This window comes from Aptenodytes forsteri, unplaced genomic scaffold (genome assembly GCF_000699145.1).
Source record: "Aptenodytes forsteri isolate BGI_AS27 unplaced genomic scaffold, ASM69914v1 Scaffold207, whole genome shotgun sequence".
In the NCBI taxonomy this organism is placed as follows: Eukaryota; Metazoa; Chordata; class Aves; order Sphenisciformes; family Spheniscidae; genus Aptenodytes; species Aptenodytes forsteri.
Genome location: NW_008794836.1, coordinates 6,854,491 through 6,866,699, shown reverse-complemented (window position 1 = coordinate 6,866,699; position 12,209 = coordinate 6,854,491). Strand labels below are relative to the sequence as shown.

At 37.9% G+C, this 12,209-nt stretch overlaps 1 pseudogene; it reads right to left on the bottom strand.

The window, feature by feature from the left end:
- The window catches only part of LOC103895016, a 35,933-nt pseudogene that overhangs the window by 11,310 nt on the left and 12,414 nt on the right, over positions 1 to 12,209 (bottom strand).

Sequence of the window (12,209 nt, the reverse complement as noted above, 5' to 3'; positions counted from 1 at the left end):
TGTGTATATATATTTATATTTTTTTTTTTTTTTCTCTCACAATAAGGAATAATTTAAGCCTGTATCCTTGATTGTTTTGGACATTTCATCCACATTGATTGTTTTGGACATTTCATCCACATACATCTAGAAATCCTTTTAAAAGCTTAATGAACTTACTTGGATAGTAAAACAAAAGTATCACAGGGGAATAACTACCACTACAAATAGTGGTGAGGCAGATGTGATAACTAGAATGGTTCCAGTAACATCTAGTGTACAATTTAGCCAAGTTCGTCAGTAATAATAGAAACGTAAGTCCACTATAAATAAGTCCTGTAACAATGCACAGAAGAATCAACATTTTGTGAATAAATTTCACTAAAAACTTCAAGAAAGCATCCTTTAAAAATTGAATCAAACTAAAATATCTTCAATAAAAATTAGTAGGATCCCCTGATTATATCCTAATGAAATGTATTCATATATCATTATTATTTGTCTAACAGGGAAACAGACATAATAGCTGTTAGACTACTCATGGTATGTCAGAGAACAGGCTCAGAGTGTGTGAAGTCAAAACCAGACAGCTCTTGCTGTTTTGCTACTCAATACTATTTAGCTTACGTAAAGCGTATCAGACTGAAAAGGAGGCCAGGAATTCAAATCCTAACTCTTGTATACTCCTGTTATTAATTCTAGAGGTGTACTGAAATATTACTAATCTCTTACTGTACACGGTAAAGCTTTTTCAAACCCAGTTTATAATATATTGCTACCAAAGACTAGGGGCTTGAGTGAAACCTAAATGAACAGATCTTTTAGTGTATTAGACAACCAGTCTTGGGTCTCTTCTAGAGAACACAGCAATCAACAGTCACCGTATTTGAAGTAATCAGCAATTGTGGCCGTGGGCTCCCCCCCCCCCCCCCATAAGACACAACCACCAGTGGGGGTCGTGATGGCTGCATCCAGCTGAAGTTGGACTTTGGGGAGACAGATGGCGACACAGTAGCAGAGGGCTGTCTGGAGCAGTGACCCAGACGTCTTGCTGGTATGCAAATCTGAATGTAAAAGTCAATCATCTTACTCCATAAATAGTTGACAGCCCAGGGCCCATCGAGATCTCCTGCACAAATCCTGCCAGGATTTCCCCTTGAGTAGGGATGCCTCTCAAGGTTGAGAGATTCCTTGCTGCAACAGATCCTCAGTAAGTGACTAATAGCATGCTAAACTTTGAAATCTTCACTAAGTGATATAAAGGATTGCGCATATGTAATCCTTTTGACATAAACCCTTGACCAAGTCTGGGACTAGGACTGGATCCAGCTGCGCCTAGACTCCTCTCTGAGAAGGAGTTTAGAAAGCAAGGGGGTCGTTTCTGAACCTCATGACTCAACAGGAGGGTCTCCCTGACAGTTTTGTCCGACCCTGTCCTCTATGCAGTAAATAATCAAGTGTACGTTGCCATCGAATCTTGTTAAACCGCTGTCGCATTTACCATTGAACTTTGTTAACTCACTGTTTTATATCAATAAAGTATATTTTTGCTTCTCTCTTATGAGTGAAGTGCAGTCTCACTCCATCCGTGACAGTAATGCATTGCAACAATCTAGTTATGAGGAGAGTGGGAAGTATTAAAGTCATAGTAAATAACACTTGTTTGTGTATTAGAGGTTCCAGTTAAAGCCAAAACACTACAAAAATAGAAAGTAACATTCACTTTAAGTCTATATACCTCTGAGAATGTGAATTTAATGTATTAATTGGTTTTGACAATAACATTTGATTCTGATATGCAATATACTAGCGAAGAAAAATACAGGTTTTTTTAAAAACAGATCAGGTTTAGGTCTGGTAAACTTGTTGCACTGCAGGAATGGTCTTTGAGGAGTGGCCTCCTAATGATCTTGGATATGTTCTATACAACTTCTACTGATAACATATTTTGATGATTTTGTAAGAAAATAGCTTGAGACAGTTCTTTAAGTTTCAATGCACTGAAACGGCTTTCTATTGCTAGATATTGCATTCACTTAATTTGATATCTTTGGTTTTTCAACAATACTAAATGGAATTAAATCTGTAGTCACTCAAGCTTCATTTTCACAAAATGGAAAATACGCATGAGTTTTCCCCTTACCTTTGTGCATCTATTGATGATCTGACCAACTGGTTTAGTTTCAAAATGCTGAAGAGGAAGGTGCAATACATACATTGTCTAACAGCTGATGATGCAATGCCTGAGAAGCAGACAGGGATCCCCTGGTGAGCACATAAGCACTGCAGCAAACGAGAAGACCTTGTGAATGGATAAATTAAAAGACAGTATGAATGGTTGGGGAGGGAAAGGAGATGGACCTTGTTTCTGTCACGCTTTTCTACCACAGTGAGCAATCCAACAGTCGCACTTCATGTCTTAGTTTTATTAATGTACTTATTTGTATTTTTTTGATACATCTTACTACTTCATAAGTATGTTTTTCCTGCAATTAAGTCTCTCATCCTAGCATGTCACTACATATCAACACTGATTTCCTTCCTCACTGAGATGCCAACATAACTTCACTAGGTTACACTTGGATGTTCCAAGAACTCATGGAAGTACAATAAAATTAAACAGCATTTCCTACATGTCTGTATATCTCTTCTCCTCTCCCCAGGTTAAACTGTTACACTATATTGCACACAATTCTGTTTATGAAACAACCGGCATTATTTCTTTACTAATACACATTCAGGCAGATCAGACTTGGCAAATGGTGAGAAAACAGTCATAAATGCTCGTCCTTGCCTTGTGTGAATCCCAGAAGCCCATAGATATGAAGTTTATAGTTTTGTGATTGTTTCCATTCTGTGAAATCACTAACTTTTGCTGTCTCTGCAGTCCAGGTGCTAAGCCATGGATTTTGTCCAATGGCTAGTGCATTTTGTCCGAAATAAGCAGCTATGGTTAGCCACATCCATCGCCAGTCGAAGGCTTGGAGGTATTTCAAAACAACTGACATTTTCATCTAAATATACCAAAAAAGAGAATATATTAAAAAAAGGAGTTACTGTTAAAATAATTATCATTGTTGAAGGCAAATACACATTATGTAATGGGAATTGGATACATTAAATTCAGAATAAATCCAAAGAATTTCTTAATTAAATCTGATAACTTAGGTATATAAAATCATACTGTAAAAAGGCTTCCTCTCCCACTACACTCTGCTCTTTAACGGTACATATCATAAGCAACCTTGCTTGTGACACTTTCCAGTGTCAGACTTAAAAAAATCTTACATATGTGGATTATACAAAACAAACAAACAAAACCAAAACAAACCACCAACCAAACGAGTGCAATTCCTGGGCAGTTTGTGTGAAACAAATCTTACTCTTCTCATCAATGGAACTAGAAGCTTTAGAACTGCCACTCTGGGCTACTGGAGCTAAGGAAATCAGTGTCAGCAGGAGGAAGTTCTCATCCTTGGTGTAGATGAGGACTAATGGGGCCAAACTCAGCTAGGCCACTTGAAAGGTGGAACTGGTAGGAGCAGAATAATGACAGATTCTTGGATTTCATTACAGGGTCTGGAGTGAAATGAGCTCTAATTGGCACAAACTCTTCTGTCTCTTCTGCAAACTCATTTTTTTCAAGCGCCTATTTCTACCGTCCTGCTAGAAACTCATACCTTCCCCTCTCCGCCCCCCATTCTTATTTTAATTCAACTATAGCTTCCCAAGAAGTTTTGACCTTCTCCACACTCTGTTTCACTTGTTCTTTTCCCTCTCCCTAGCAACTGGCATATTTTTTTAATGGAGTCTGCAGAAAGTGTGCTTCTAACATAAAACAATACTGCAGCAGTATTACCATGCAAAATTTCTAGTCTCCGCTCCAGCACACAGGTATTTAAACTTCCTAAGGGTAAGCCAGACAATGTTTTTCTAACAGAGGTAAAAGCTTTTTTAATCTTTTTCTTTCTGAAATATGCAAAACAGACTGGACCTAGATGTCATATGAAAATACAGTCAGTAGCAGATCATCAAAATAGAAAATCTCGGACTACATACTTAAAATTTGGTAAAAACCTGTAAGATTTATTTTAAATTCAGTAATGAGATGTCAGGCAACCTTAGCAAGAAACAGAAAACTGCAACTTCAAAATAATACATTCTTATAAAAACAAATGTCAAAGCCTTTTCTATTAGTGATAATTACACCACCAGTGGCAACTTTTTCTTTATTGTTAGTATTTTCCATTGATCAAAGGAAGAACTGCAAACAAGAAACACTTTCAAATCTTCTTGTGAATCATCATACAAAGAATATATCCATTTATTCCTAAGCAAAAATGGATACTATAAAATCTTGTAAATTTCTCCTATGGAGACATGAACTGTCCTCAGCCGTACTATTTTTGTTGTTAGAATAACGTTATGGTCAGAAGACAATGCTAGGTATGGTCTTTTCATTTCTTGTATAATTATGTGTAGATAAAACTGAGCTTGCCCTGCATAGGCGTCAGCTAGAGATGTAAGACTGCCCTTTTCTGAGGCATGTAAGTGTGGTGCAACTTGGGTCTCAGCCCTTGTCTGGGCTCAGGATTAGGGCTTACTATTTGACACATCCAATTCTACTACTTCTGGACCAGGGTGGTTAATCTTAAGTGTCCTGCATTGTCTGAACTTGCTAGGTTGAGTCTCTTCTACTTCATCTTTGCACTATCTTCTACCACTGCAAATATACCACTGCAGTGCTTTACAAATTGATCTAGGAGGTCATTCAACTACTTGAAAGCCCAGAAGTTTTCTTAAAGGTGGAAAAAGAAAAATCAATGTTACAGGGGAAAAACGAAGAGCATAAACAACTTGTTAATACACCAAGAAGTCAAATTGCTGCCAGGGAATTGTGGGTGCATCCACATCAGCGACTTCAGTTGGTTTTCTGAAAGTCCCATTCATTCCTGCTTAATGTACTTTGGCTCACACAGTGAAGCAGCCCATGAACTGGACCTCTTGAACTCATGCAGCACATTAACTGGATTTCTTTTGTATAAAGCAAAACCAGAAGATGATCTCCAGATACATGCTCTCCAGCCAACTGCTAATGGGCATTCAGGCTTAACCCATATTTACACAGTGAAGGATAGTGGCACAGCTTTCAGCACTTCGGGTTGTTCTAGCATTGCATCAGTTAAGAAATGGCTAATTTTTTTTTTTTTTTAATACTTACTCTTTATGTTTCAGCAGTTCTCTTTGTCGCAGACTCCTGCCCAGTTGGCCCTCTTCTTTTGAAGAACTCACTATAATGGAAAAAAAACCCAAAATCTTTTCAGTATTATACCATGAGTAGACAGCTACAGTACAAAAAGCTAGAAATAAAAAATGGGGACAAAATGATGAATGGGGATACTTTAAATTATGAACTCCTTAAGTCGACCTAGTCTTTGGACAGCTACTACACAAGGCAGACATATTTATGACCAAATGCTAGAACTGTGACAGCAGGTAAATCTCCCCCATGAGCCTAGAGTCTCTTTGGAATTCCATTCTTGCTCAGTGAAAGTATTAGTATGCGTGCAAATATTAACATTAGTGTTTATCTCAAAGTATTCTTGCATCATGGCTGGAAAACCGAGCTTGCTGTTCTTTGTGTGTTAATGAAAGGAGTCAACACTTTTTTCTTCCAGGAATTAAAAGTAGACATTATATTATGATAGCTGGAATGATATAATGGAATTTTGCTGTCATTTTGCTGATTTATTTGTCTACTTTATCATTACTATTATTTTTTGCCTACTTTACTACATTACTCTTTCAACTGCTGATTGTAATGTCAAACTTTATGCTTATAGCTACTTGCTATTACTTGTACTTACCTGTTTCTTAATGTGTATCTTCTGCTCAGGAATGGTTTAGATTAGGTTGTAAAGAGAACAGGTAGATACTACAGCTTTTAATATACTACATTGTAGTTTGATAGTCTGAATATTAAAATAGTCTCAGTATTAAAATCTGCTTACAAGTCTACCATTACTAGAGTTCTTGCTTCTGCCAGATACTTATCCATGGAGCAGGTAAATTAAGAAAAGGGAGGAGGGGGAGAGGGAAAGTGAAAGACATTTACTTCATAGTAAGTAACGTATTCGTAATAGTAAGTATTTCATAGTAATACCTGTGTTTTGCAGGCATCAGCCAGTGGGAATAATCTGTACTAATTCATAACACTGAGGAGAGATTTTTTACAAGCTATCTTACCTTCCCACATGAACAGTTTTTAAATGGGAGAATCTATTCCTTCTGATTCCACTTTCCCCTAGGAATTTCTTTGTTCAACAAGAAGCCTTTCTTTCTATAACCTGTCTGGCCTATAACCTGTTTACTGCAGCGAGGCATCAAGAGTGACCGCAAAGGGCTCCACCCTGCCTTCTATATGCAGATCACAGCATTCCTCAAAAACTGCCAGTAAAGAAGAAAGGAGCAAATATTGTATGAATCTTTCAGACTCCCAGGTCAGGCCAGCTCTCAATCTTTTTTTTGGTCTGTGCTATGTCTACCCAATAGGCTTCAAATTGGCACAATCAGCTGTGCTTTTTATTTAGCCTCTTTATTCAGAATAATTTTCATCAACACATTCAGTAAGAGATGAGCTTTTGCAGAATGACTGGGACTTTTACTCTGTCTGTTGTATTTTACAAAGCAGTTCATCCCCAAATTGAAAGGAAGCCACCCTACTTTACCTTGCTTTTTAGGAGACCTGAAGGCCCAATTAGTTTCTCAAAAAGATGTTTCCCAACATGTACATCTACAGCAGACAGGGGGTCATCCAGAAGACACAAGTCAGCATTGCTGTACACAGCTCTAGCGAGACTCACTCTCGGCTTCTGCTCTCCACTTATATTGACACCCTAAGAAAAGAAAGCCAAAACAATCAACATTTAAATATGAAATACTAAAGAAGACGAGTGTATCACACTCAGTCTCGTCGTTATTTTTTTCCGGTAATGAAAGTAAATTTTATAGCAGATATGAAAACAGAAATTTGGATTTTCAAGTAATTAGAGCAAAGTTTGGGCTCTGTTGATTAAATTCCTACTCCAAAATGGGCAAATGCAAGGTACTTCGGAAAATTAAAACATAACTATTATTTACAGTCATACAGGCATTTTTACAGTATAGAGGAAACCCTCGGAGAACAGGACAGGGCTGTCTCAAACTTCTGTATAGAAAAGAGCCATTTTAAAAATTAATAAGAGTTCAGAGTGTGAACAGAAGTTAAGTTCAAAGTAAGTAAGCTAAGTAAGGAGATGGGCTAGATGTACTTGGCTGAGCACTGATTAGTTATCAGTATAAATTATCAAATAGATAATATACAAAAACATAAAAGCCATAACTTAAGTTACTTATTGCATCATTTCTGACACCTCACATTCTCACCCTTTCTCCAATCTCTGTTTGGTCTCCATTCGGTAACTGTCCCAAATCTGGCAGTAAAGCACAAGACTCTAAAACAAGTTCACAGTATGGCCTGTTTAGATTTGCACCAAAGAGAATATTTTCCTGTAAACTGTCATTTTGAATCCAAGCCTGCTGAGAAACATATGCCACTGAACCCTAAAAAGAATTGGAAACAATTTTTTTACTTGGGCTTTCTGAACATAAAAAATAGCATTTAAAAATGCATTTGAAATTCCAGCTTTACCTCAAAGTAACCAGTAATTACTTCCAAAACTTGAGTGTTATTAAACTGTTACAATTTTGACTAAGTCAGGTAATAAAAACAATCTGTTGAATATTCCTGTATAACAGCTTGTCTATAATTATTATAAGAGCAATTACTTTGAATAAAACTGACAGAGTTGGGACATACATTGAGCAAAGTCTTTCAGGGAAAGATCTCAGTGACAAACAGGCATCCGTTGTAAGATTTATATGCAGCAAAATGGGTCTGTATTAGGTATATATCAAAATTCAGTTTGATGGTTTGTATTTTCACATAACAATGACTGTCAGCCATTAGAAATTAAGGTTACAGGTTAGGAATGATAACTGGAAATGCTCCTAGATCTTTTCTTACATTAAGCTACATGCCCTGTGAAAACCTATTAATTTTACAACAAATTGGTACTATAGATACACTGGTTGGCTATATAATATCCTTATTAGATTCTACACAGCTGATCTTTTTCCCATTAATTACTACTCTCAGATTTGGAACACCTCAACTTCATATTCTTCATCCCCCAAATGTGACAGGATGCTGTACTAGATTTCCACAGGAGTGGATTCTTGTTCAACACTTATTTTCAAGGCTGAGACACTTTTTTAACATTGCCATATCCACTTGCAACCAGATTAACTGATATCATGCTTATCCATCGATATTTATTGGCTCAAGCACTGTAGTCAGTCATCAGAGGTTAACTTCCTCCATATCTATAACCTATAAAAAACTTCCCTAAACTCTATTCTGTGGTGGGGACTTTCATTGCTCTATGTAACTACAAGACAAGTTAAGCTACAGGGTTTCCTATCACCAGGAGAGCCAGCACCTTAATTCCATCTCTGCCTAAAGTTCAACTTTTCCCTCTATTTCCATATCCTGTATCTTCTCTACACATAAGCCATTGCAAGGAAGATGATCATCTTCTACAACAGTTTGTAATTGCGCCGAGTGGGTCATGTTTGTACAGCTGTTCAAAACCAGCAACCATTAGATGTTTAGGCTCAATATATGACTTAAACACGCGTGATTTTTGCACTGAATTATACAGATTATAAAAAAATGAAAATAGCTTTGTAATCACTTAGGTTGAAAACAGAGAAAAATTGTTACACTGTTAACAAAGTGTCACTGTGTTACTTTTCTTTGAAGATTTAAGAAGCTGGACCTACCCTTGCCAGTATTTCTACAACCATAAATAGCTGAGGAGGAAAAACTGCACTTTCAAAAGCAGTTCTGCTTAATTTAGGTATTGAGGAGTGGGGCAGGGCAGGGGGACAATGGACAGACAATCTTACTCTTCTCTGAACAGTTCCTTCAAGTTTCTCCATTTCCCCAAGAATAGCAGAAAGAAAAGATGGCTTTCAAGATCCAACCTGTCCCACAACAGCAACTAAAGAGCCTTCAGGAGTGCTGACACTCAGGCTGGAAATATTGAGGAAGACAAATTAGTTATCCTCTTCATAAATACTCCATCGTGTATGGGTTGCGGTCACTGTAAGAAAGAAATACTCTATTTAACCCTCAGAATAATGAAAAATTAGTACTTATGTATGTTTGCACATCTTTTGACTATGTACTGTTCAGAAACTTGCAATAATGACTTTAAGTATAAATTTATTTGTCTGCAAGTTAAGAGGTTGTGCTTTCATCTGGTCACAATAAAATCAAACGGGAAACAGTCTAACCAATAGTCAACCAGTGGTCTTGTATTCTTCTCAAGCCTGTGGTTCACGTTCTACCATCTTATTCCGACAAGCAACTCCTAGACTTCTCATGTAGCATCTACTGTAGCCAACGTGTGATCCCTCTTAAGGAAAAAAATAGCTGTTTGGGTAAATAAAAGCTGCCCTTCATCATCTGCATATTTTGCTGTCAAAATAAGTACATATGTACTCATAAACTTTAGCATACAAGGAGAGCCACTTGCTGTATCTGTACTCTATGCTATCTGGATCTAAGTGTGTTCTGATTTGAAGGCCCTATGCTAAGATAAGCATCGTCCCTTCAGACTGGAGCTTGGAGCACAAACGAGGTAGAGAAACGCTGTACCCAGAGACTATACCAGACTTTAATGAAGTCTGTATATGATGCTGAAGGCAGCTCATACCTGGATACTATATTGCAGGTTATACAGTGGCGGAGATGTGGACGCTCAATGCCATGTTATGGGAAGTGATCCCCCCAGCCCTGAGAGGAATAGGGTAGACAGTGTGGTGAGAGGGTTGGACTGGGTGGGTTGTAGCCTTTTCAGTTAAATTTAACAGCTGTATAGAGCTTATCAAATTGGTTTGTCATTCCACTCCAGAGCTTGGTTACTCCATTTCCTTACTAACCCTCCAATATGTTCATTGCGTAGCAGTTCAAGCATAGCTGAATTTACACCTAAGAAATGACAAACAAAAAGAGGGGTGTTTTCAGGCACGAGAGTCCACTGTGAGAAAAGCAAACTTTTTGTTTGTTTGCTCTTTCCAAAGAAAGCCACAGTCCAATTTTAAGATCAGCATTCAATGCAAGGCTGCATAAACGACCTTAGCTTACTTGTAGGCAATATAAAATGCTACACTGACAAAAGGGCATCTTGCCAGTTAATGCTCCCCAAAATGCAATTCAGGAAAAATTGGTATTGCAGTTAAATCTCCCTTGTGCAAACTGAGGGAAGAGGTGTTAGGAAAGAAGGAATGAAGAAGGAATGAAGAAGGAATGAAGAGCTGTTATACAGTGCTATGTTGGGGAACATGCACTTTTATGTGGTTCCTCTTGGAGCATCAGGGAGACCAGGTCAGATTTGACTTTCCAGAGCACAGTGATCACATGGGATACTCTGGAAACAATAATTGATGTTCTTTTTGGTATGTAACATCATGAACTAGTCTGAATCAGAATATATTAAACCTGAACAAAATCTCTATAGGCATCACATTCTGCCAAAGGAGCTCATAAAGATAAGTAAGAAATACCTTTTTTAAGACTGGCAGGCCGTTTATTCCCAGCAGAAAGAAGCACCAATAAACCCAACAGCATCATCTGTTGCAGTAAAGAAAAAAGAGCAAAGAGTTGCTAATCCGTCCCCTCAGTTGAGTTTCTTAATGATCATCCATATAAACTCCTGACCAATTAATTAATAACTATTGCTTACTTCCACTGTAGTTTGTATTGACATCCTCAGGGTTAAGATCCTCAGCACACAGAAAATCCTCTAAACAGCTCAGAGAAACTTTGGTCTGCAAGATGAACATAGGTATATAATATTTATAACATGCCTGTGCTGCCTAAATTTTTAAATAATATTTTAAAAGTTCTAGATACTATGGAAAGATATATTCTTTGTCTTATTTGGAGATCGACAAAAAAGTTGTTTAGGTATTTAAAAATGATTTTCCTTAAAGTTCTAAACAATCTAAAGTCGTAAGTGTATTTTTTTCCTGAGGATCTACTGCTCAGTAGTTATAAAGTAACAGAGCATGCTTGACATATCCAATGTTAGAAGATACAGTTAATCCTTGAATGTTGGTTCCTCTGACTCAATTAGTTTGTTTTCATAAACCTGTGGTGAAAACACTTCAGCTTTTTTTTTTTTTAAAGAACTAGCGTGCAGTAACTCTCTTCATATAATGAAGAAAGACATTTTACTGTGAGTGCATCATGAGATGTCCATCACTGTGCTGTGACAAAGTGAGATGAACTACGCTTGTGCTAATGTTTAAGCTATTAGAAGTAAACCTTAGGAAAAGACAAGGGTTTGATCTTACAGTATGCTAACCATAAATGAAATCAAATCAGGATGAGTATCTGCTCACAGTGGTCCCCTTCCTTACAAAAAGCTGAGTTGTGTACAAGCTGTGACAGAGTACATTCATGAGCAGCTCATATAATATACCCATAATAGAGCCTTAAAAGCTAGAAGTTCCCAACTCACATGGTAACCCTCCTGGTGTACCATTAGGACTGAAGGTTGCTGATACGGTATCCTCAGCAGCCCTACTCCTTTTTCCTCTACTTCCTTCAGTGGTGACTTGAGAAAAACAGTATTGTAGAGGCCAAAATGGGTCTCCCCTACTTGGTACCAAGGGCTCCAATACATAGCAATGGCTGAGTGATTTAAACATGTACAGCCCAAATTGCTCATACTTTACTTCGGTGGACTATTGTAGTGGTTTAACCCCAGTCAGCAACAAAGCACCACACAGCCACTCGCTTGCCCTCCCCCCCGCACCCCGATGGGATGGGGGTGTGATATACCCACTCAATGCCATGTTCTTTGGCCCAGCTGTCTGAATAGAAGTTGAGGGAGTAGGAGCAGAAGTTGAGTCTAATCCACTAAAGGAAGAAAAGCAAGAAACAGAAAGCTCAGTCACAATTAGGTGTGCTACCCAATTTTCATTCTACTTAAAAGACTGAGAGATATCCTTTAAACAGCCTTCATGTAGAGCCTGGGCACACTGCTGGCTTATATTCAGCCGGCTGTCGACCAACACCCCCAGGTCCTTTTCCGACAGGCAGCTTTCCCGCCACTCTT